We start from the raw sequence: 22,323 nt of genomic DNA, 5'->3' as shown, positions 1-22,323 counted from the left end.
AATCCTGGCTGGACATATACATTTAGTAGTTGTCAGCTATCAAATGGTGTTTAGAGCAAAGAGGCTGGATGAGTCACCAAAGGAGTAGTATAGATAGAAAAGAGAGGTGGTCCCAGGACTAACCCCTGAGGCCTTCCCAATGCTAACAGGTTGAAGATATAAGTAGAATCTGGCACAGTAGACTGCAGATAGGAAATCAGGAGATTATCCTGAGATCCCAGGGAAGAAATTCTTTCAAGGAGGGGTAAATGAGCAATGATAATTGGCATTGGATTTAGCAATGTAGAGATTGTTGGTGACTTGGACAAACACAGTTTCAATGGAAAGGTGGTGTGAAAGTCTGAACAGAATTGGTTCAAAAGAAAATGGGAAGAGAGTCATGAGATCCAGCAAGTATCAAAAACTCCTGTGGTGTTGAGGTATGTTATTGCTAATAAAAGGTACCGGAGATGTGAGATCAAGAGAGAGTTTATTAAAGATGGAGAAATTGTAGCGTATCAATTGAATGGTCGTGGGAGGAATTTTCAATTCTGTTTATATCTGTAAAAGACAGTCCCTTAGGAATCTCAATGTCATTTAGAAAGTTACTCGGATAACAAAATTTTATCATGTTCCGAGTCAGCTAGAGAACACAAAACAAACAGTAGCCACAGAGAAGTCAGTACAGCGGGTTGAGAAACAATGGAGACTGAATATCATTATTTCTGGAAAGTTTGAATCTGAAAATTAGGAAGGTTTTATCTGCCTTAAATTTATGTGGTCATTCTCTAAGCACATGTATATATATCAACTTGTTTTATATTCTCAACAACACTGGTAATAAGTGAAGGTATTATACTCTCAAACTGAGGCAAGAAACTACTGTCTCCAAAGCTAAGGGGCTTGACTTAACCTCTCCAGCAATTTTTACTTTCACAGAACATATTAATGTCACAGCATAATAGCTTTCCACCTTAGCTTTCCATTCTAAAGAGGAGATACATATTCTAGGAAGATGACCCCTAAAAAAAGATAACCAGTCACTTAACACATATGCAAGTGTTGGAGGAGGTCATTGAGAGGACGTGACTGCCAGTTGACCTCTGGGCTGGACTCTGTCAATCTGAGGCTCCTCACCTCCTCCTCTGTCCTTGGAAGGTACATTCTGCCTGCCTTGTCTGCACTAGAAGCTACCTCAAAGACACAGCCTTGAGATAGTAATGTGTTGTTGAGACCGTCTGGATGGTGTAGGTGACTGAACCTAGTTAACGCCGCTGTATAAACTTTTAAAATTCTGGCAAGTGGGTGTGGAGATCATCTTGTGGCCGCCCAAGACAAGCCACATATGTAAATTCCCTTGCTTATTTTTTTTTTTATTGCAGTAACATTGGTTTATAACATTGCAAAAATTTCAGGTGTACATCATTGTACTTCTATTTCGGCATGGACTACATCATGTTCACCACCAAAATACTAATTACAACCCATCACCACACACATGTACCGAATTATCCCTTTCACCCTCCACCCTCCCCCCTTCCCCTCTGGTAACCACCAATCCAATCTCTGTCCCTATGTGTTTGTTTATTGTTGTTATTATCTACTACTTAATGAAGGGAATCATACGGTATTTGGCCTTCTCCCTCTGACTTATTTCACTTTGCATTATACCCTCAATGTCCATCCATGTTGTCACAAATGGCTGGATTTCGTCGTTTCTTATGGCTGAATAGTATTCCATTGTGTATATATACCACAGCTTCTTTATCCATTCGTCCCTTGATGGGCACTTAGGTTGCTTCCAAGTCTTGGCTATTGTGAATAAGGCTGCAATGAACACAGGGGTGCATGTACCTTTGCAAATTGGTGTTTTCAAGTTCTTTGGATAAATACCCAACAGTGGAATAGCTGGATCATATGGTAGTTCTATCCTTGATTTTTTGAGGAATCTCCATACTGTTTTCCATAGTGGCTGCACCAGTTTGCACTCCCACCAGCAGTGTATGAGAGTTCCCTTCTCTCCACATCCTCTCCAACACATGTTGTTTCCTGTCTTGTTAATTATAGCCATTCTGACGGGCGTGAGGTGATATCTCATTGTAGTTTTGATTTGCATTTCCCTGATAGTTAGTGATTTTGAACATCTTTTCATGTGTCTGTTGGCCATCCGTATATCTTCTTTGGAGAAATGTCTGTTCAGGTCTTTTGCCCATTTTTAATTGGGTTGGTAGTTTTTGTTGTTGAGATGCATGAGTTCTTTATATATTTTGGAGATTAAGCCCTTATCAGATGTATGGTTTGCAAATATCTTCTCCCAATTGTTAGGTTGTCTTTTCGTTTTGTTGATGGTTTCCTTTGCTGTGCAGAAGCTTTTAGTTTGATGTAGTCCCATTTGTTTATTTTTCTATTGTTTCTCTTGCCCGGTCAGATGTGGTGTTAGAAAAGATGTTGCTAAGACCGATGTCGAAGAGCGTACTGCCTATGTTTTCTTCTAGAACTTTCACAGTTTCAGGTCTTACATTCAAGTCTTTAATCCATTTGGAGCTAATTTTTGTGTATGGTGTAAGGTAAGGATCTACTTTCATTTTTTTGCATATGGCTATCCAGTTTTCCCAACACCATTTGTTGAAGAGACTTTCTTTTCCCCATTGTATGTTCTTGGCTCCTTTGTCAAAGATTAGCTGTCCATAGATGTGTGGGTTTATTTCTGGGCTTTCGATTCTATTCCATTGATCTGTGTGTCTGTTTTTGTGCCAGTACCATGCTGTTTTGGTTACTATAGCTTTGTAGTATATTTTGATATCAGGGAGTGTGATACATCCAGCTTTGTTCTTTTTTCTCAGGATTCCTTTAGCTATTCGGGGTCTTTTGTTGTTCCATATGAATTTTAGGATTCTTTGTTCTATTTCTGTGAAAAATGTTGTTGGAACTTTGATAGGGATTGCATTGAATCTATAGATGGCTTTAGGAAGTATGGACATCTTAACTATGTTAATTCTTCCAATCCAAGAGCACGGAATATCTTTCCATTTCTTTGTGTCTTCTTCAATTTCTTTCAGAAATGTTTTATAGTTTTCGGTGTACAGATCTTTCACCTCTTTGGTTAAATTTATTCCTAGGTATTTTATTCTTTTTGTTGCAATTGTAAATGGGATGGTATTCTTAATTTCTCTTTCTGCTACTTCGTTGTTAGTGTACAGAAATGCCACTGATTTTTGTATGTTGATTTTGTATCCTGCAACTTTACCATATTCGTTTATTACTTCTAAAAGTTTTCTGGTGGATTCTTTAGGGTTTTCTATATATAAAATCATGTCATCTGCAAATAGTGACAGTTTCACTTCTTCCTTTCCAATTTGGATCCCTTTTATTTCTTTCTCTTGCCTGATTGCTCTGGCTAGGACTTCCAATACTATGTTAAATAGGAGTGGTGACAGTGGGCATCCTTGTCTGGTTCCTGTTCTTAGAGGGATAACATTCAGTTTTTCACCATTGAGGATGATATTAGCTGTGGGTTTCTCATATATGGTCTTTATTATGTTGAGGTACTTTCCTTCTATACCCATTTTATTCAGAGTTTTTATCATAAATGGATGCTGGATCTTGTCAAATGCTTTCTCTGCATCTATTGAGATGATCATGTGATTTTTGTTCTTCATTTTATTAATGTGGTGTATTACGTTGATTGATTTGCGAATGTTAAACCATCCCTGCATACCTGGAATAAATCCCACTTGATCATGGTGTATAATCTTTTTAACGTATTGTTGTATGCGATTTGCTAGTATTTTGTTGAGGATTTTTGCATCGATGTTCATCAGTGATATTGGCCTGTAATTTTCTTTTTTTCTGTTGTCCTTGTCTGGTTTTGGTATCAGGGTAATGTCAGCTTCGTAGAATGAGTTAGGGAGCTTCCCCCCCTCCTCAATTTTTTGGAAGAGTTTGAGAAGGATAGGTATTAAGTCTTCTTTGAATGTTTGGTAGAATTCACCAGGGAAGCCGTCTGGTCCTGGACTTTTATTTTTGGGGAGGTTTTTGATTACTGTTTCGATCTCCTTACTGGTGATTGGTCTATTCAAATTCTCCACTTCTTCTTGATCCAGTTTTGGAAGGTTGTATGATTCTAAGAATTTATCCATTTCTTCCAGATTGTCGAATTGGTTGGCATATAGTTTTTCATAGTATTCTCTTATAATCTTTTGTATTTCTGAGGTGTCTGTTGTAACCTCTCCTCTTTCATTTCTGATTTTACTTATTTGTGCCTTCTCTCTTTTTTTCTTGGTGAGTCTAGCTAAAGATTTGTCTATTTTGTTGATCTTTTCAAAGAACCAGCTCTTGGTTTTATTAATTTTTTCTATTGTTTTTTTGGTCTCTATTTCATTTATTTCTGCTCTGATTTTTATTATTTCCCTTCTTCTACTGATTTTGGGCTTTGTTTGTTCTTCTTTTTCCAGTTCCTTTAGGTGCATTTTTAGATTGTTTATTTGAGATTTTTCTTGTTTGTTGAGATAGGCCTGTATCGCTATAAACTTCCCTCTTAGAACCGCTTTTGCTGTATCCCATAAATTCTGGCATGTCGTATTTTCATTTTCATTTGTCTCCAGGTATTTTTGATTTCTTCTTTGATTTCTTCGTTAACCCAGTCGTTGTTCAGTAGCATTTTGTTTAATCTCCATGTATTTGTGGCTTTTCTGATTTTCTTCCTATAGTTGATTTCTAGTTTCAAACCGTTGTGGTCAGAAAAGATGCTTGGTATTATTTCAATCTTCTTAAATTTATGGAGACTTGTTTTGTGGCCTAATATGTGATCAATCTTGGAGAATGTTCCATGTGCATTTGAAAAGAACGTGTATTCTTCGGTTTTTGGATGGAATGCTCTGTATATATCTACTAGGTCCATCTGTTCTAAGGTGTCGTTTAAGGCCAATGTTTCCTTATTGATCTTCTGTTTGGATGATCTATCCGTTGGTGTAAGTGGAGTGTTAAAGTCCCCTACTATTATTGTGTTACTGTCTATTTCTGTTTTTATGTCTGTTAATAATTGCTTTATATATTTAGGTGCACCTACATTGGAGTGCGTAGATATTTACAAGTGTTATATCCTCTTGTTGGATTGTTCCCTTGATCATTATGTAATGCCCTTCTTTGTCTCTTTTTACAGTTTTTGTTTTAAAGTCTATTTTGTCTGATATGAGTACTGCTACCCCAGCTTTCTTTTCATTGCCATTTGCGTGGAGTATCTTTTTCCATCCCTTCACTTTCAGTTTATGAGTGTCTTTAGGTCTGAAGTGTGTCTCTTGTATGCAGCATATATATGGGTCTTGTTTTTATCCAGTCAGCCACCCTATGCCTTTTAATTGGGGCATTTAGTCCATTGACGTTTAAAGTAGCTATTGATAAGTATGTACTTACTGCCATTTTTAACTTTTTTATTTTTTTTTCCTCAGTGTTTAAGTAGTCCTTCTCTGTTCCTTACTTCTTCTATACAGAATTGATGGTCACTTTAGTTTGACCTCTGTCTGAAAGCTGTACTCTTTAACTACCCTCCTCCCTCTTTTTATGTTTTTGTTATCATATCTATTCTCTTTTTGTGCATTTGTATCCATTACGTTCTAATCGTGGAAATAGATAATTTTTCCTATTTGTGGTCTTCTCTTTTCCCCTTAAATCAGTCCCTTTAACATTTCTTGTAACACTGGTTTCTTGGTGACAAACTCCTTTAATTTTTGCTTATCTGGGAAAATTTTGATCTCTCCTTCCATTTTGAACGATAACCTTGCTGGGTAGAGTATTCTTGGCTGTAAGTTTTTCCTTTTAGCACTTTAAATATATTGTGCCATTCTCTTCTAGCCTGTAAGGTTTCTGCTGAGAAGTCAGCTGATAGCCTTATGGGGTTTCCTTTGTATGTAACTTGACATTCTCTTGCGGCTTTTAGGATTCTCTCTTTATCTTTAATTCTGGACATTTTGATTATGATGTGTCTTGGTGTGGGCCTCTTTGGGTTTATCTTGTTTGGGGCTCTCTGTGCCTCCTGTACCTGGATGTCTGTTTCCTTCCTTAGGTTAGGGAAGTTTTCATCTATTATTTCTTGAAATAGATTCTCTGCCCCCTTGTCTCGCTCTTCTCCTTCCGGGACACCTATAACACGGATGTTAGTGCGCTTGATGTTGTCCCAGAGGTCCCTTAGACTGTCCTCACTCTTTTTAATTCTTTTCTCTTTTACCTGTTCACCTTGGGTAATTTCTTCTAGTCTTTCTTCCAGCTCACTGATCCGTTCTTCTGTATCCTCTACTCTGCTTTTGAGTCCCTCTAATGAGTTTTTCATTTCCAGTATTGTATTCTTCATTTCTGATTGGTTCTTTTTATATCTTCCATTTCTTTGTTGACATTCCCACTGAGTTCATCTATTCTTCTCCCCAGATCAGTGAGCATCCTTAACACTCTTAGTTTGAACTCTCTGTCAGGTAGGTTGCTCATTTCTGTTTCACTTAGTTCCTTTTCTGGGGTTTTGTCCTGTTCCCTTACTTGGAATGTATTCTTTTGCCTCCTCATTTTGCCTCTTTCCCTGTGCTTGTGTCTACGTATTAGGTAGGTCAGCTACGTCTCCTGCTCTTGGATAGGTGACCTTATGTAAGTGATGGCTTAGGAGGCTTCCAGTGTGCTTCCCTCAGTTCTCAATGTTCCAGGGGTGGCCCCTATGTGGGCTACGTGTGTCCTTCTATTGTGGCCTGTTAGCTCTCCCTATAGGCGCCCAGGGAGGCTGAGTTATGCTCCTGGCCAGCTGTTGTAATGCTCAGCTGCTTGTAGTTGTTGTGGGCCCTTCAGTCTCTTTATCTGGTGTGGGGAGCCCCAGCACAGTTGGCTGTAAGTTCTAATACCACATTTGTGTTGCAGTATTTCTTTTAAGTGAGTAGGCCCCCAGTGTGGCAGGTTGTTAGGCTCAGGGCCTTAGAATTGCTGTAAACCTCTAGCCTATTAGGTCTCTTGTTAGCTCTCTGAGGATTGCAGCTGGGTGGGGCTGGCCTCAGGCACAGGAGCACCCAATTGTTTCAGGCTTTGGAAGGTGGGGCAAACCTCCTATGTGGGTCTTTGAGAAGCACAAGTCTTCTGCAGCTGACAAGCCCTGCCGCCCAGAGGTCCACACACACAGTCAACACAGTCCTGCCCCGTGTGAGAGCCCCGACCTCCCCAAGCGGACCCAGTCTCTCCACGGCGGGAGCCCCACACACTCCGCCACCACCCCACACTCTCCACCTGCTCCTTGTGCACACCCTGCCCGGCTCAAGTCAGCTCAGTTGCCAGGCTGCAGAAAATCCAGTCACCAATCTATGCAGGCCCACACGTTGCCTGAGGGCTTGTTGTTAGGTGGGGCCAGTCTCTAGGGTGGGCTGCCTGCCATGGCTGAGCTGGATTAAATCGGTGCTCTAGCGGGTGGAGCAGACCCTGGGCTAGCAGGTCTCAGGGAAAACTCCAATGGCGTCTGTGTCAGCACGCTCACACCAGGCCACAACAATGGCCGCCGCCAATGTCCCAGTCCCTGGAGAGGTCTCACCCCTCACCGAGATGCACTCAGGGCCTATTAGGTGAGTCTCTTGTCACCAAAGCAGTGTGCACCTTTCTTTCTGGTGATTTTAGGATGCTTTCTGGAACGGGTGAGTTTGTGCGCAGGCCCTTTAAGAGCCAGTTTTAGTTTCTTTGTGAACCGGGTTTTCTGGGGGTGCTCCCCAATGCTTTAGTAGCAGGCAAGGTCAGATATTATGCCACTGGTGTCGATTGTGCTGGGTCCACAAAATGCCCACAGCGGGGGCGCTCCCCGGCTCAGGGCCCCGCGCCTCCAGGGAGGCTGTATACCTGTGAGCTGCTCCCGGCGGCCGGCCGTGACGCTGGCGGCTTGTGAAGGCGGCGTTTTTCCTCTCCGGAAGGGAGTCTCTGCCTCTTCCACCCCAGTTAGGATTGTCCGTTGTTGCAGGAGTTCCTCTCATCCAGTTTTCAGTTCTGTCTCAGGGGTAATTTTTCCACGAGTAGTTGTAAATTGGCTGTGTCCATGGGAGGAGGTGAGTTCAGAGTCTGCCTACGCCGCCATCTTGACTCCGCCTCTCCCTTGCTTATTAAAAGTGCCACCTATCCATCTGGAGTGGTCTGCCTCTCTCTTTGGTCTCCCCTGGCCCTCCGTGTATAGGGGCCAGTTTCAGATATCACCGAGGAAGCTCCCAAGGTTTCAAACCAACAGCAAGAGGTAAGTTGAAAAATATAATAAAATACATTTACAGTAAAGGAAAATATAGTTAAGTATAGATTTGTTTAGGAAAATGACATCAGAAATATAGAAATCAAAGGAGATTTGTATGAGATGGTTTCTAGAAATGTAGGTAGAATCAAAATATCTTGGAAAAGAATCTAAGAAAATTAAGCACTCTGACAGGGAGTTAATTATAGAATAAACTGTGGTATCTGTCGCAGAGGGGGAATTTGCTGTCCTTGTTAAACAGATTTTTTAATTAATAAGGAATTATCACATACATGATACAGGGGGATTACCAATTTTCCAAAGAATTAGAAAACAATAGAATATACTTAACACTAAATTAAATCAAACATAATTTAATCATTTTAATGACTCCAAAGTTCGCTAGAAATACTTTACGTAAGTAAATGAGATTCAGCAGCTGTAGGATGTGACACAAATACAAGTGTAGGCAGGAAGAAATCAGATCATTGATTGGATTATATTTTGGGGGGAAAATAATGGCACTAAAGTCCAGATCTTAGAAATGTATAGATATGGCAAGTATTTGTTATGTAATGCAAGAGGATTAGTTGTGAGTTAATTAAAACAATGCATTCCTTTCACATTTGTTGAAAGCATGCAGAAAGCTTGGCATTATATTAAATGAATTCTTTTTTTTTTTTAATTTTTTGTTTATTGCAGTAACATTGGTTTATAACATTGTATAAATTTCAGGTGTACATCATTATACTTCTATTTCTGCATAGATTACATCATGTTCACCACCCAAATACTAATTACAGGCCATCACCACACACATGTGCCGAATTATCCCTTTCACCCTCCTCCCTCCGCCCTTCCCCTCTCCTAACCACCAATCCAATCTCTGTCTCTATGCGTTTGTTTGTTGTTATTATCTACTACTTAATGAAGGAAATCATATGGTATTTGACCTTCTCCCTCAGACTTATTTCACTTTGCATAATACCCTCAATGTCCATCCATGTTGTCACAAATGGCTGGATTTCATCGTTTCTTATGGCTGAGTAGTATTCCATTGTGTATATATGCCACATCTTCTTTATCCATTCGTTCCTTGATGGACACTTAGGTTGCTTCCAAGTCTTGGCTATTGTGAATAATGCTGCAATGAACACAGGGGTGCGTGTATCTTTACGCACTGGTGTTTTCAAGTTCTTTGGATAAATACCCAGCAGTGGATTAGCTGGATCATATGGTAGTTCTATCCTTGATTTGTTGAGGAACCTCCATACTGTTTTCCATACTGGCTGCACCAGTTTGCACTCCCACCAGCAGTGTATGACAGTTCCCTTCTCTCCACAACCTCTCCAACACAGGTTGACTCCTGTCTCGTTAATTACAGCCATTCTGATGGGCGTGAGGTGATATCTCATTGTAGTTTTGATTTGCATTTCCCTGATAGTTAATGATTTTGAACATCTTTTCACGTGCCTGTTGGCCATCTGTATATCTTCTTTGGAGAAATGTCTGTTCAGGTCTTTTGCCCATTTTTTAATTGGGTTGGTAGTTTTTTTGTTGCTGAGATGCATGAGTTCTTTATATATTTTGGAGATTAACCTCTTATCAGATGTATGGTTTGCAAATGTCTTCTCCCAATTGTCTTTTCGTTTTGTTGATGTTTCCTTTGCTGTGCAGAAGATTTTTAGTTTGATGTAGTCCCATTTGTTTATTTTTTCTATTGTTTCTCTTGCCCCGTTGGACATGGTGCTTGAAAATATGTTGCTAAGACCGATGTCGAAGAGCATACTGCCTATGTTTTCTTCTAGTAGTTTCATAGTTTCAGGTCTTACATTCAAGTCGTTAATGCATTTTGAGTTCATTTTTGTGTATGGTGTAAAGTGAGGGTCTACTTTCATTTTTTTGCATGTGGCTGTCCAGTTTTCCCAACACCATTTGTTGAAGAGACTTTCTTTTCCCCATTGTATGTTCTTGGCTCCTTTGTCAAAGATTAGCTGTCCATAGATGTGTGGGTTTATTTCTGGGCTTTCGATTCTATTCCATTGATCTGTGTGTCTGTTTTTGTGCCAGTACCATGCTGTTTTGGTTACTATAGCTTTGTAGTATATTTTGAAATCAGGGAGTGTGATACCTCCAGCTTTGTTCCTCCTCCTCAGGATTCCTTTAGCTATTCAGGGTCTTTTGTTGTTCCATATAAATTTTAGGATTCTTTGTTCTATTTCTGTGAAAAATGTTGTTGGAACTTTGATAGGGATTGCATTGAATCTATAGATGGCTTTAGGAAGTATGGACATCTTAACTATGTCAATTCTTCCAATCCAAGAGCATGGAATATCTTTCCGTTTGTTTGTGTCTTCTTCCATTTCTTTCAGAAATGTTTTATAATTTTCAGTGTACAGATCTTTCACCTCTTTGGTGAAGTTTATTCCTAGGTATTTTATTCCTTTTGTTGCAATTGTAAATGGGATTGTATTCTTAATTTCTCTTTCTGCTACTTCGTTGTTAGTGTATAGAAATGCAACTGATTGTTGTATTGTATGTTGATTTTTTATCCTGCAACTTTACCATATTCGTTTGTTACTTCTAAAAGATTTTGGTGGATTCTTTAGGGTTTTCTATATATAAAATCATGTCATCTGCAAATAGTGAGAGTTTCACTTCTTCCTTTCCAATTGGGATCCCTTTTATTTCTTTTTCTTACCTGAGTGCTCAGGCTAGGACTTCCAGTACTATGTTAAATAGGAGTGGTGAGAGTGGGCAGCCTTGTCTGGTTCCTGTTCTTAGAGGGATAGCTTTCAGTTTTTCACCATTGAGAATGATATTAGCTGTGGCTTTGTCATACATGACCTTTATTATGTTGAGGTACTTTCCTTCTATACCCATTTTATTCAGAGTTTTTATCATAAATGGATGCTGGATCTTGTCAAATGCTTTCTCTGCATCTATTGAGATGATCATGTGATTTTTATTCTTCATTTTATTAATGTGGTGTATTACGTTGATTGATTTGCGAATGTTAAACCATCCCTGCATACCTGGAATAAATCCCACTTGATCATAGTGTATAATCTTTTTAATGTATTGTTGTATGTGATTTGCTAGTATTTTGTTGAGTATTTGCATCAACGTTCACCAGTGATATTGGCCTGTAATTTTCTTTTTTTGTGTTGTCCTTGTCTGGTTTTGGTATCAGGGTAATATCAGCATCGTAGAATGAGTTAGGGAGCTTCCCCCCCTCCTCAATCTTTTGGAAGAGTTTGAGAAGGATAGGTATTAAGTCTTCTTTGAATGTTTGGTAGAATTCATCAGGGAAGCCCGTCTGGTCCTGGACTTTTATTTTTGGGGAGGTTTTTGATTACTGTTTCGATTTCCTTACTGGTGATTGGTCTATTCAAATTCTCTACTTCTTCTTGTTCCAGTTTTGGAAGGTTGTATGATTCTAAGAATTTATCCATTTCTTCCAGATTGTTGAATTGATTGGCATATAGCTTTTCATAGTATTCTCTTATAATCTTTTGTATTTCTGAGGTGTCTGTTATAACCTCTCCTTTTTCATTTCTGATTTTACTTATTTGTGCCTTCTCTCTTTCTTTCTTGGTGAGTCTAGCTAAAGGTTTGTCAATTTTGTTGATCTTTTCAAAGAACCAGCTCTTGGTTTTATTAATTTTTTCTATTTTTTTTTGGTCTCTATTTCATTTATTTCTGCTCTGATTTTTATTATTTCCCTTCTTCTACTGATTTTGGGCTTTGCTTGTTCTTCTTTTTCCAGTTCCTTTAGGTGCATTGTTAGATTGTTTATTTGAGATTTTTCTTGTTTGTTGAGATAGGCCTGTATCGCTATAAACTTCCCTCTTAGAACCGCTTTTGCTGTATCCCATAAATTCTGGCATGTCGTATTTTCATTTTCATTTGTCTCCAGGTATTTTTTGATTTCTTCTTTGATTTCTTCGTTAACCCAGTTGTTGTTCAGTAGCCTTTTGTTTAATCTCCACGTATTTGTGGCTTTTCTGATTTTCTTCCTATAGTTGATTTCTAGTTTCATACTGTTGTGGTCAGAAAAGATGGTTGGTATTATTTCAATCTTCTTAAATGGATGGAGACTTGTTTTGTGACCTAACATGTGATAAATCCTGGTGAGTGTTCCATGTGCATTTGAAAAGAACGTGTATTCTTTGGTTTTTGGATGGAATGCTTTGTATATATCTACTAGGTCCATCTGTTCTAGTGTGTCGTTTAAGGCCAATGTTTCCTTATTGATCTTCTGTTTGGATGATCTATCCGTTGGTATAAGTGGAGTGTTAAAGTCCCCTACTATTATTGTGTTACTGTCTATTTCTATTTTTATGTCTGTTAATAATTGCTTTATATATTTAGGTGCACCTACATTGGGTGCATAGATATTTACAAGTGTTATATCCTCTTGTTGGATTGTTCCCTTGATCATTATGTAATGCCCTTCTTTGTCTCTTTTTACAGTTTTTGTTTTAAAGTCTATTTTGTCTGATATGAGTACTGCTACCCCAGCTTTCTTTTCATTGCCATTTGCGTGGAGTATCTTTTCCATCCCTTCACTTTCAGTTTGTGAGTGTCTTTAGGTCTGAAGTGTGTTTCTTGCATACAGCATATATATGGGTCTGGTTGTTTTATCCAATCAGCCACCCTATGCCTTTTAATTGGAGCATTTATTCCATTGACGTTTAAAGTAGCTATTGATAAGTATGTACTTACTGCTATTTTTTACCTTTTTTTTTTCTTGGTGTTTTAGTAGTCCTTCGCTGTTTCTTTCTCCTTGTATACAGAATTGATGGTCTCTTCAGTTTGACCTCTGTCTGAAAGCTGTACTCTTTAACTCCCCTCCTCCCTCATTTTATGTTTTTCATATCATATCTAACCTCTTTTTTGAGCATTTGTATACATTACCCTCTTATCATGGAAATAGATAATTTTTCCTATTTGTGGTCTTCTTTTTTCCCCTTAAATCAGTCCCTTTAACATTTCTTGTAGCTCTGGTTTCTTGGTGACAAACCCCTTTAATTTTTGCTTGTCTGGGAAAGTTTTGATCTCTCCTTCCATTTTGAATGATAACCTTGCTGGGTAGAGTATTCTTGGCTGTAAGTTTTTTCCTTTTAGCACTTTAAATATATCGTGCCATTCTCTTCTAACCTGTAAGGTTTCTGCTGAGAAGTCAGCTGATAGCCTTATGGGGTTTCCTTTGTATGTAACTTGACTTTCTCTTGCAGCTTTTAGGATTCTCTCTTTATGTCTAATTCTGGACATTTTGATTATGATGTGTCTTGGTGAGGGCCTCTTTGGGTTTATCTTGTTTGAAGCTCTCTGTGCTTCCTGTATCTGGATGTCTGTTTCCTTCCTTAGGTTAGGGAAGTTTTCGTCTATTATTTCTTGAAATAGATTCTCTGCCCCTTTGTTTCACTCTTTTCCTTCTGGGACACCTATAACACAGATGTTACTGTGCTTGATGTTGCCCCAGAAGTACCTTAGACTGTACTCACTTCTTTTAATTCTTTTCTCTTTTACCTGTTCAGCTTGGTTAATTTCTTCTAGTCTTTCATCCAGCTCACAGATCTGTTCTTCTGTATCATCTACTCTGCTTTTGAGTCCCTCTAGTGAGTTTTTCATTTCCAGTATTGTATTCTTCATTTCTGATTGGTTCTTTTTTATGTCTTCCATTTCTTTGTTGACATTCTCACTGAGTTCATCTATTCTTCTGCCCAGATCAGTGAGCATCCTTAACACTCTTAGTTTGAACTCTCTGTCATGTAGGTTGCTCATTTCTGTTTCACTTAGTTCCTTTTCTGGGGTTTTGTCCTGTTCTCTTACTTGGAATGTATTCTTTTGCCTCCTCATTTTGCCTCTTTCCCTGTGCTTGTGTCTACGTATTAGGTAGGTCAGCTACGTCTCCTGCTCTTGGATAGGTGACCTTATATAAGTGATGCCTTAGGAGGCCTACAGTGTGCTTCCCTCAGTTCTCAAATTTCCAGGGATGACCCCTATGTGGGCTACATGTGTCTTTCTGTTGTGGCCTGTTTGCTCTCCCTGTAGGTGCCCAGGGAGGCCGAGTTATGCTCCTGGCCAGCTGTTGTAATGCTCCGCTGCTTGTAGTTGTTGTGGGCCCTTCAGTCTCTTTATCAGGTGTGGGGAGTCCCAGCACAGTTGGCTGCAAGTTCTAATAGCACATTTGTGTTGCTGTCTTTCTTTTAAGTGAGTAAGCCCCCAGCATGGCAGGTTTTTAGGCTCAGGGGCTTACAATTTTTATAAGCCTCCAGCCTGTAGGTCTCTTGTCAGCTCTCTGAGGATTGCAGCTGGGTGGGGCTGGCCTCAGGCACGGGAGCACCCAATTGTTTCAGGCTTTGGAAGGTGGGGCAAACCCCCTATGTGGGTCTTTGAGAAGCACAAGTTTTCTGCAGCTGACAAGCCCCACCGCCCACAGGTCCACACACACAGTCAACACAGTCCTGCCCCGTGTGCGCACCCCGACCTCCTGAAGTGGACCCAGTCTCTCCACGGCGGGAGCCCCACACACTCCACCACCACCCCACACTCTCCACCCACTCCTTGTGCACGCCCTGCCCCGCTCAAGTCAGCTCAGTTGCCAGGCTGCAGAGAATCCAGTCACCAATCTATGCAGGCCCACAAGTTACCTGAGGGCTTGTTGTTGGGTTTGGCCAGTCTCTAGGGTGGGCTGCCTGCCCTGGCTGAGCTGGATTAAATCGGTGCTCTAGCCGGTGGGGCAGACCCTAGGCTAGCAGGCCCCAGGGAGAACTCCAATGCCATCTGTGCCAGCACACCCACACCAGGCCACAACAATGGCCGCCGCCAATGTCCCAGTCCCTGGAGAGGTCTCACCTCTCACCGAGATGCACTCGGAGCCTATCAGGTGAGTCTCTTCTCACCAAAGCACTTTTGGTGCTTCTCACCAAAGCACTCTTCTCACTATGCACCTTTCTTTCTGGTGATTTTAGGTTGCTTTCTGAAATGGGTGAGTTTGCGCGTGGGCCCCTTAAGAGCCGGTTTTAATTTCTTTGTGAACCAGCTTTTCTGGGGGGTACTTCCCAATGCTTTAGTAGCAGGCAAAGTCAGATATTCTGCCACTCGTATCGATTGTGCTGGGTCCACAAAATGCCCACAGCAGGGGCACTCCCGGCTCAGGGCCCCGTGCCTCCAGGTAGGCTGCGTACCTGTGGGCTGCTCCTGGTGGCCGTGAAGCTGGCGGCTTGTGAAGGCGGCATTTTTCTTCCTCAGAAGGGAGTTTCTGCCTCTTCCACCTCAGTTAGGATTGTCCTTTGTTGCATGAGTTCCTCTTATCCAGTTTTCAGTTCTGTCTCAGGGGTAATTTTTCCACGAGTAGTTGTAAATTGGCTGTGTCCACGGGAGGAAGTGAGTTCAGAGTCTGCCTACGCCGCCATCTTGACTTGGAAACCTCCTTAACTGAATTCTTATCTATATGAATTATATTGATAAAACTTTCTATGTTCAGGAAGTTGACAATGTAGTTCAGGAAGCAGAAAAGAAAAGAGGAATATATGCTTGACTGTATAGAAGCACAGAAGAGAGCTAATTGACCTAGTCTTATGTTGGAAAAAAAAAAAATTCTGGGGAAATTCAAATTGCTGAGTTTGAAATCCTAGAGTTTCTTGGCACTTGGTATCTATCATGCATATTGGGGCATATTTAATGGGAAGAAAGAGAAGTGCTCGCAGTTGAGTCAAGAATTAGAGGTGAAGGTTTTGGGTGTTGCCTGTTCAGACTACTTGAATATATGATAGGGCAATCATTTCTGAAAATGATGACTGAAAAGGTAATGAGAATCACTGAACTTTAATGCTAAGGTGGTCCATTTTACTTTAAAAAGTAAAGTGTTTACATGCAACTCTGGTTTCTTTATCAATGGCCTCTAGGGATTGAAGTTCAGCTGAAAAATAAGAATTCATGCATTGATTTCATATGTCACTAAACAATGGGCAAAAGGATTTAAGCAATCATTTGTTAATTCTTAGTCGTGACATGTGTAGCATTCAGGGTCCAGCCAGGAGGCAGAAGCTACAGCAGTTTTTATTGTTGCTTGTTTTTGGTTTTGTTTTCAATCAGGAGTATTCAATGTAAAGATTTGATACTGGTTATTAGAAGACTGAAAAGGCAGAAAGGGTATCCTAAGACATCAGAAATAGTAGCTACTAGAAGGTGATTCCCTCCTAAGGCTGGGGCAATTAAATGTTGAAATTATTAGAACTTTGGAGATGGAGTAGGGAATCTGCAGAGCTGCAACTCAGATGTCTAAGGAGGAGTTGCTGCTCACTCCATGAAGCTGACATCTCTAAGAAGGTGTGATGAGGTTGGTTCTGAAAGTGTTGGGAAAAGTGAGAACTGAAATCAGCTGCTGCAACTGAAATGAAATGTCATGGTCAGGGTGAAAAATTGTTGCGGTGGTGACTCTGAGAGCAGCAAGAAGCAAAAACAAGAACAGGAAACAAACAGAAAAGAGTGTGCCTCTTCTTTTTCCTTAACTCTTCTAGTGCTTTTCTAGTACCTTCTATTGGTAGAGACTTACAGAAGCCAGAAGAACAAAGCATTCTCAGCCCCAGCATCACAAACTAGAGTATAAAGGGTGGGTTTGAAGCTGAAAATCATAAGAATAACTGGCACAACAGAATTCATAACTCAGAAACCCTAGCAGTGAACATATTTGAAAATAATTTTTCATTAGCCCTATATAACTTATTCTTCTTTGCTATTTTATTAAAGACTGGTATTTAATTTTGTTTCTTGGAATTCAGTGTGAAAGTCTGCCTGACTTAGGGATACAGAATATAAAATACATATTTTACGTCTATTTACCATTATCAAGGCAATATACTCTTTTGTATTTCTTACCTTTCTCATATTACTAAAAGAAGAATGCTTTATTTTAATTCTGAAATAGTCTCATTTCAGCTTTATCATGCTTTTATCATTTTCTCAAACATCAATCAAAAATTAGCAGTGGGAAGAGGTAAAGAAATCTGGTCTTCTGATTATCCCTGTAAAAATCTGAATAAAGCATGAGATTAGAATAGCCATGAGCTAAACTAATTGGAACTCTTACAAAAGCTATAGAAATTGCTCAACACAGAAATTCACTCAACGATGAAATAACATTTAGAACAAATTATTTATTTTACTTTACTAATGTGGGTGTTAAATTGTTCAATTGGGCATCAGGTCAAAACTGAGCTTTTTGTTTCTTTAGGGGAAAAAGGTAAGCAGGAGGTTGGTGAAGCAAAACAATAAGAAATAAGATTTTGTAAAATAAGTAGATTTTAATTGCATCAGTTGCTAAAGTGTTATTTTTCCCTCAAGTATTCTAAGTCAGTTTTTCATATGCATCGTTGCATAACACTAAAGCTACTTACTGTCCCCCATTTAGATTCTTGCTTCTAATCTTAATTCTTTTGAACAAATTGGTGAGTCTATATCCTTTACATGGCTCTCAAGATGATGTACGAGATTTTTTTTTTTTTTAATTCAGCAACTCTATTAACTACTGTGGATTTCTTAAAAGTATTATAGAGTTACATAGTTCTGTGAGTTTTCTGATATTTTTCTTTGGTAATATTTATGCATTGGAGGAAATTTAACATTAAGTTTGAAGTGTATCCCTAAGATACATTGTAATATATATTTTCGATATAGAAGGCTGAAGAAGACATTTATCTTAGTTTCCAAAGAAGAGATACCATTGCATGTCCTTTTGAATAGTTATTTCTTTATCTTTTTCAAACTAGGCAAAGAAATATTAACATGATTTTTTATATATATATATATACCTATATATATATTTTTGGTAAGGAAGATTGGACCTGAACTAACATCTGTTGTCAACCTTCCTCTTTTTGCTTGAGGTAGATTGTCCCTGAGCTAACATCTCTGCCAATCTTCCTCTATTTTTCATATGTGGGATGCTGCCACAGCATGGCTTGATGAGCGGTGTGTAGGTCAGTGCCTGGGATCCGAACCAGTGAACCCCAGGCCACCAAAGTGGAGTATGCAAACTCAACCACTACCCCACCAGGCCGGCCCCTGATTATATTTTTGATGCAATTATTTAAATTCATACACATATTAGGCTTGATTTAAAAAGGGGAAAAATATTACCAAATGCTAAGATTATAATAGTATAATCTCAATTTTTAAAAGTTTCAAAAAATATTTAACAATTCTTATTTAAAACAAAAAATAAACCATGGAATTCAAAACAGTCATGTATATTTACAGATATTGAATAGCGTGTTTTTACTTTTTTTTGTGTGTGTGAGGAAGATCAGCCTTAAGCTAACATCCGATGCCAATCCTTCTTTTTTTTTTTGGCTGAGAAAGACTGACCCTGGGCTAACACCTGTGCCCATCTTTCTCAACTTTATATGGGACGCCGCCACAGCATGGCTTGACAAGAGGTGCATCAGTGTCTGCCTGGGATCCGAACCGGCGAACCCCGGGCGCCGAGGCAGAGTGCATGCACTTAACCGCTGAGCCACCGGGCTGGCCCGAGCATGTTTTTACTTTAATAATAGTTTACTCCAAGATCATAAGTAATAATGTGAGTAATATCAGTATTAATTATCATTCATTAAGAGACTACTTTGTTGTCAGCACTGTGCTAGACTTTATTTATACCTTTAACAAAGATTTATTTTTGTGTATTAGACATTAGGTGAGACAACTAAGACCTCAAAGATTCATAAGGAAAATCTTCTGCCTTCAAGATGACAATATACTGTGATAAGCACTAGAGATAGAAATATGTTTTTTAACCTTCTCATTCATTCCTTTATTCACGCACTCATTTAACGAGCATCTGTTTTGTCAGGCATTGTTCTAAATGGTAATTCAAAGGTGAACAGATGCAGACCAAATACTTTCTGAAAAGGAGTTTACAGTATGGAGATTAATACATAAGTAAATTTAAAACTGAACTGTTATAAAAATACATTGGAGGCTACATGGTGCTATGAAAGCATATGACAGAGGTGTCTACCCTAATCAAGGAGGTTAGGAAAAGATGTTCTGCGATCTGAAGAATGAACAAGAGTGTGTTGGGAATCAGAGGAACCAGCCTCTTGGCAGAAAGACCAACATGTATTAAGGCCCTGTGGTGGGGGGAATGAAATATTTTAGGAAGTGAAAGGAGGCAAATTGGTGGATCAAATTCAAAACATGCAGAGCCTTCAAGTTCAAGTTAAGGATTTTGATATTTATCCTAAAAATTAAGAGAATATCAATATTGCTTATCAATCAGGTATACGGGTGGTATTGTTGAGCCAATGTCTTTTTCATTTTAAAAAATTGCTGCGGCTTCAGTGAAAAATTTGAAGAAAGAACCGGATGAGGAGAGGTGTGGCTCAAGGAGACGATGTGAGAAAATATACTTACCAATATTTGCATTCAATTCAATGAGCTCATGGATCTCTTGGAGCTAATCTATAAAAAAAGAACTGCTATTCTAGAGACTTAGTAATTAAAATAAAAATTTTAAAAAGAGCTAGTAAGGGGCCTGCCTGGTGGCATAGTGGTTGAGTGTGCATGCTCCGCTGCAGCAGCCTGGGGTTCGCAGGTTCGGATCTGGGCGCCCACCTACGCACCACTTGTTAAGCCATGCTGTGGCAGGCATCCCACATATAAAGTAGAGGAAGATGGGCACAGGTGTTAGTCCAGGGCCAGTCTTCCTCAGCAAAGAGAGGAGGATTGGCATCAGATGTTAGCTCAGGGCTAATCTTCCTTTACAAAAAAAAAGGAGCTAGTAAGACTAGTTAAAGGAGCTGAAGTTTATTTTATCATGGAGGAAAGAAATAGAATAAACGTATGGATTTTGAACTCTTTTTATACATGGTATGATTTTTATACAAGAGTCCAAGATGGACATTATGAGACTTTTCTGCCTTGTAGACATCTTTTTTTTAATAAAGAGTTTTCTTAATACCCATGGGATTAAGAAATGCATCTATATAGCTACACATCTCAGATCTTTAATCATCATTGGTTTTGCATTTGTTTTTTATGACAGAATTCTACTAGGAAAGGGTGGGTGACTTCAATATTTATTTTGAATCAATAGTAATGATGATAGCAATAAAAACAAAATAATAGCTAATATTTAGTTTGTGTGTACAATAAAATAAACAGTGTTCTAAGAAACAGTATCTCAAAAAACAAAACTCATAGGTGAAACGTTTTATTATTATTATACTAATTTAGAATACGAGGAAATTCAACCTTGGAAAAGTAGCTCACATAAAATTATATAGCTAATAATAAGAAGAAATTGAATTCAAGCCAGTGTCTGTCTGACTCCAGAACCCATATTCCAAAATCATACTTTCCCCTACTAGGAAGCCGGCGGGGAGGGGTTCATGTAAATGTGTGTAAAATTATTCTTTACATTGCCACTTTTCAGCCAACTTGTTTATAGAGGTATTAAGTACAGTAAATAAGGGTTATTTGAAGCAGAGAGCAAAAACAAGTAAAATAGAATTTTAATGAATACTGGCAGAATCATAAGAAAATAGATATTCTGGAATAATACAAAGATTGCTGTTTTCAATTTCCTGTTTCAAATTGGCAGAAAATATTTAAAACAATGAAGATACATTTTTAGAAAAATTCTCTCCCTTCTTTTCCCATAAGTGACAAATAGAAATATAATATCTCTCTTTTGTTTTTTCCCATCCATTTTCCTACTTAAAACTTTCTACAGAATATTTTGTTTCTCTGTAAATAAATGAAAGAATTTCACCATCACTTAGTTATACTGTTTATTAAAGCCTTTCTGGCATATTGAAAGAAGTAATAAAAATGAAACTGGGTTGTTCAAGTAGTATGATAATAGCAGAATATTTTAATCTCTTTCTCTAGAATGCATTCAAGGCACTACGATTTCTCCTCATTATAACCAGAGTTGGAAGAAGCTTGTAATGGAAGTTGGATATTCCTGTGTGGGTTTATAAAATATGACAGAATATGATACGCTTAGTTGTGAATATGAAAGACCAATTCTGTATTCAATGTTTTTAATTTTTTAAAATAACTTATTTCATGTAGTCTGATTTTAGTGATTTAACCTTTTTTTTCTTCTCTTCCTTTAACGCTGCCCTCTGTCTATGGCTAGTCTTAAAAGTTAGGTTTTACAGAAAGAGTAAAAAATTCTGACTATATCTTTTTAAATTTCTGCAAATAAAAGTCTAGTCAGATTAGAGTATCAATTCCATCCCTTCCCTCTTTAATGATAGGTTCCAACTACTGGAAATATCTAAGCTATGTTCAAAGTTTATTTTAAGTTATGGAGCTAATGTAGAAGATAACGACACGGCTTATTTAATGCTTGCAAAGAGAGTAGATTACTGTCCCTGTAAAATTACATGTACAATACCTAGCATTTTATTAACGTTCTAGTATATCTTCCAATATCTTCATGTTATGAAGACATAAAGTCCTATTTTCCCTATTCATACATTCTTTTTTTTTTTTTTTTTTGAGGAAGATCAGCCCTGAGCTAACACCCATGCTAATCCTCCTCTTTTTGCTGAGGAAGACCGGCTCTTAGCTAACAGCTATCACCAATCCTCCTCCTTTATTTTTTTTCCCTAAAGCCCCAGTAGATAGTTGTATGTCATAGCTGCACATCCTTCTAGTTGCTGTGTGTGGGACGCGGCCTCAGCATGGCCGGAGAAGCGGTGCGTCGGTGTGCGCCCGGGATCCAAACCCGGGCCGCCAGTAGCGGGGCATCCGCACTTAACTGCTAAGCCATGGGGCCGGCCCTATTCATACATTCTTAAAGCACTCTGAAAAGAAAAATAACATGCTAAAATTGTTTTGTTCTTTGTGGCTCTACTTAGGTTTAGGTTAAACCCAAGTCTGCCTAATTTCCTCCATGGTTTGACAATTCTCCCTCTGCTTAGTGCAAACCCAGTAAAGCTTTTCTACAAGATAAAGCCTTGCTTCCGGGAAAGCGGTTGCAAAGGCTGTGAAACAACAGTGAAATGAACAATGCTAACCTCGATTTGTTAATTGAGGTCATTGGTTAGCTTTAGAGAATATTATATACACAATTAAGCAAGCCTTTCACATTG

The 22,323-nt window shown here is 38.9% G+C and overlaps 1 long non-coding RNA gene across 1 annotated transcript in view; it reads left to right on the top strand.

The window, feature by feature from the left end:
• Positions 1-7,244: 7,244 nt before the first annotated feature.
• LOC147916421 (uncharacterized) overlaps positions 7,245-22,323 on the top strand; it is an 87,141-nt gene continuing 72,062 nt past the window's right edge. The window contains exon 1 of the long non-coding RNA XR_015552902.1: positions 7,245-7,562. This is a non-coding gene — a long non-coding RNA (uncharacterized LOC147916421). The remainder of the gene's footprint in view (positions 7,563-22,323) is intronic.

This window comes from Ceratotherium simum, chromosome 8 (assembly GCF_057802395.1).
Source record: "Ceratotherium simum simum isolate JZ-2026a chromosome 8, ASM5780239v1, whole genome shotgun sequence".
NCBI lineage: Eukaryota > Metazoa > Chordata > Mammalia > Perissodactyla > Rhinocerotidae > Ceratotherium > Ceratotherium simum.
This window is presented reverse-complemented; position numbering and strand designations above follow the sequence as displayed.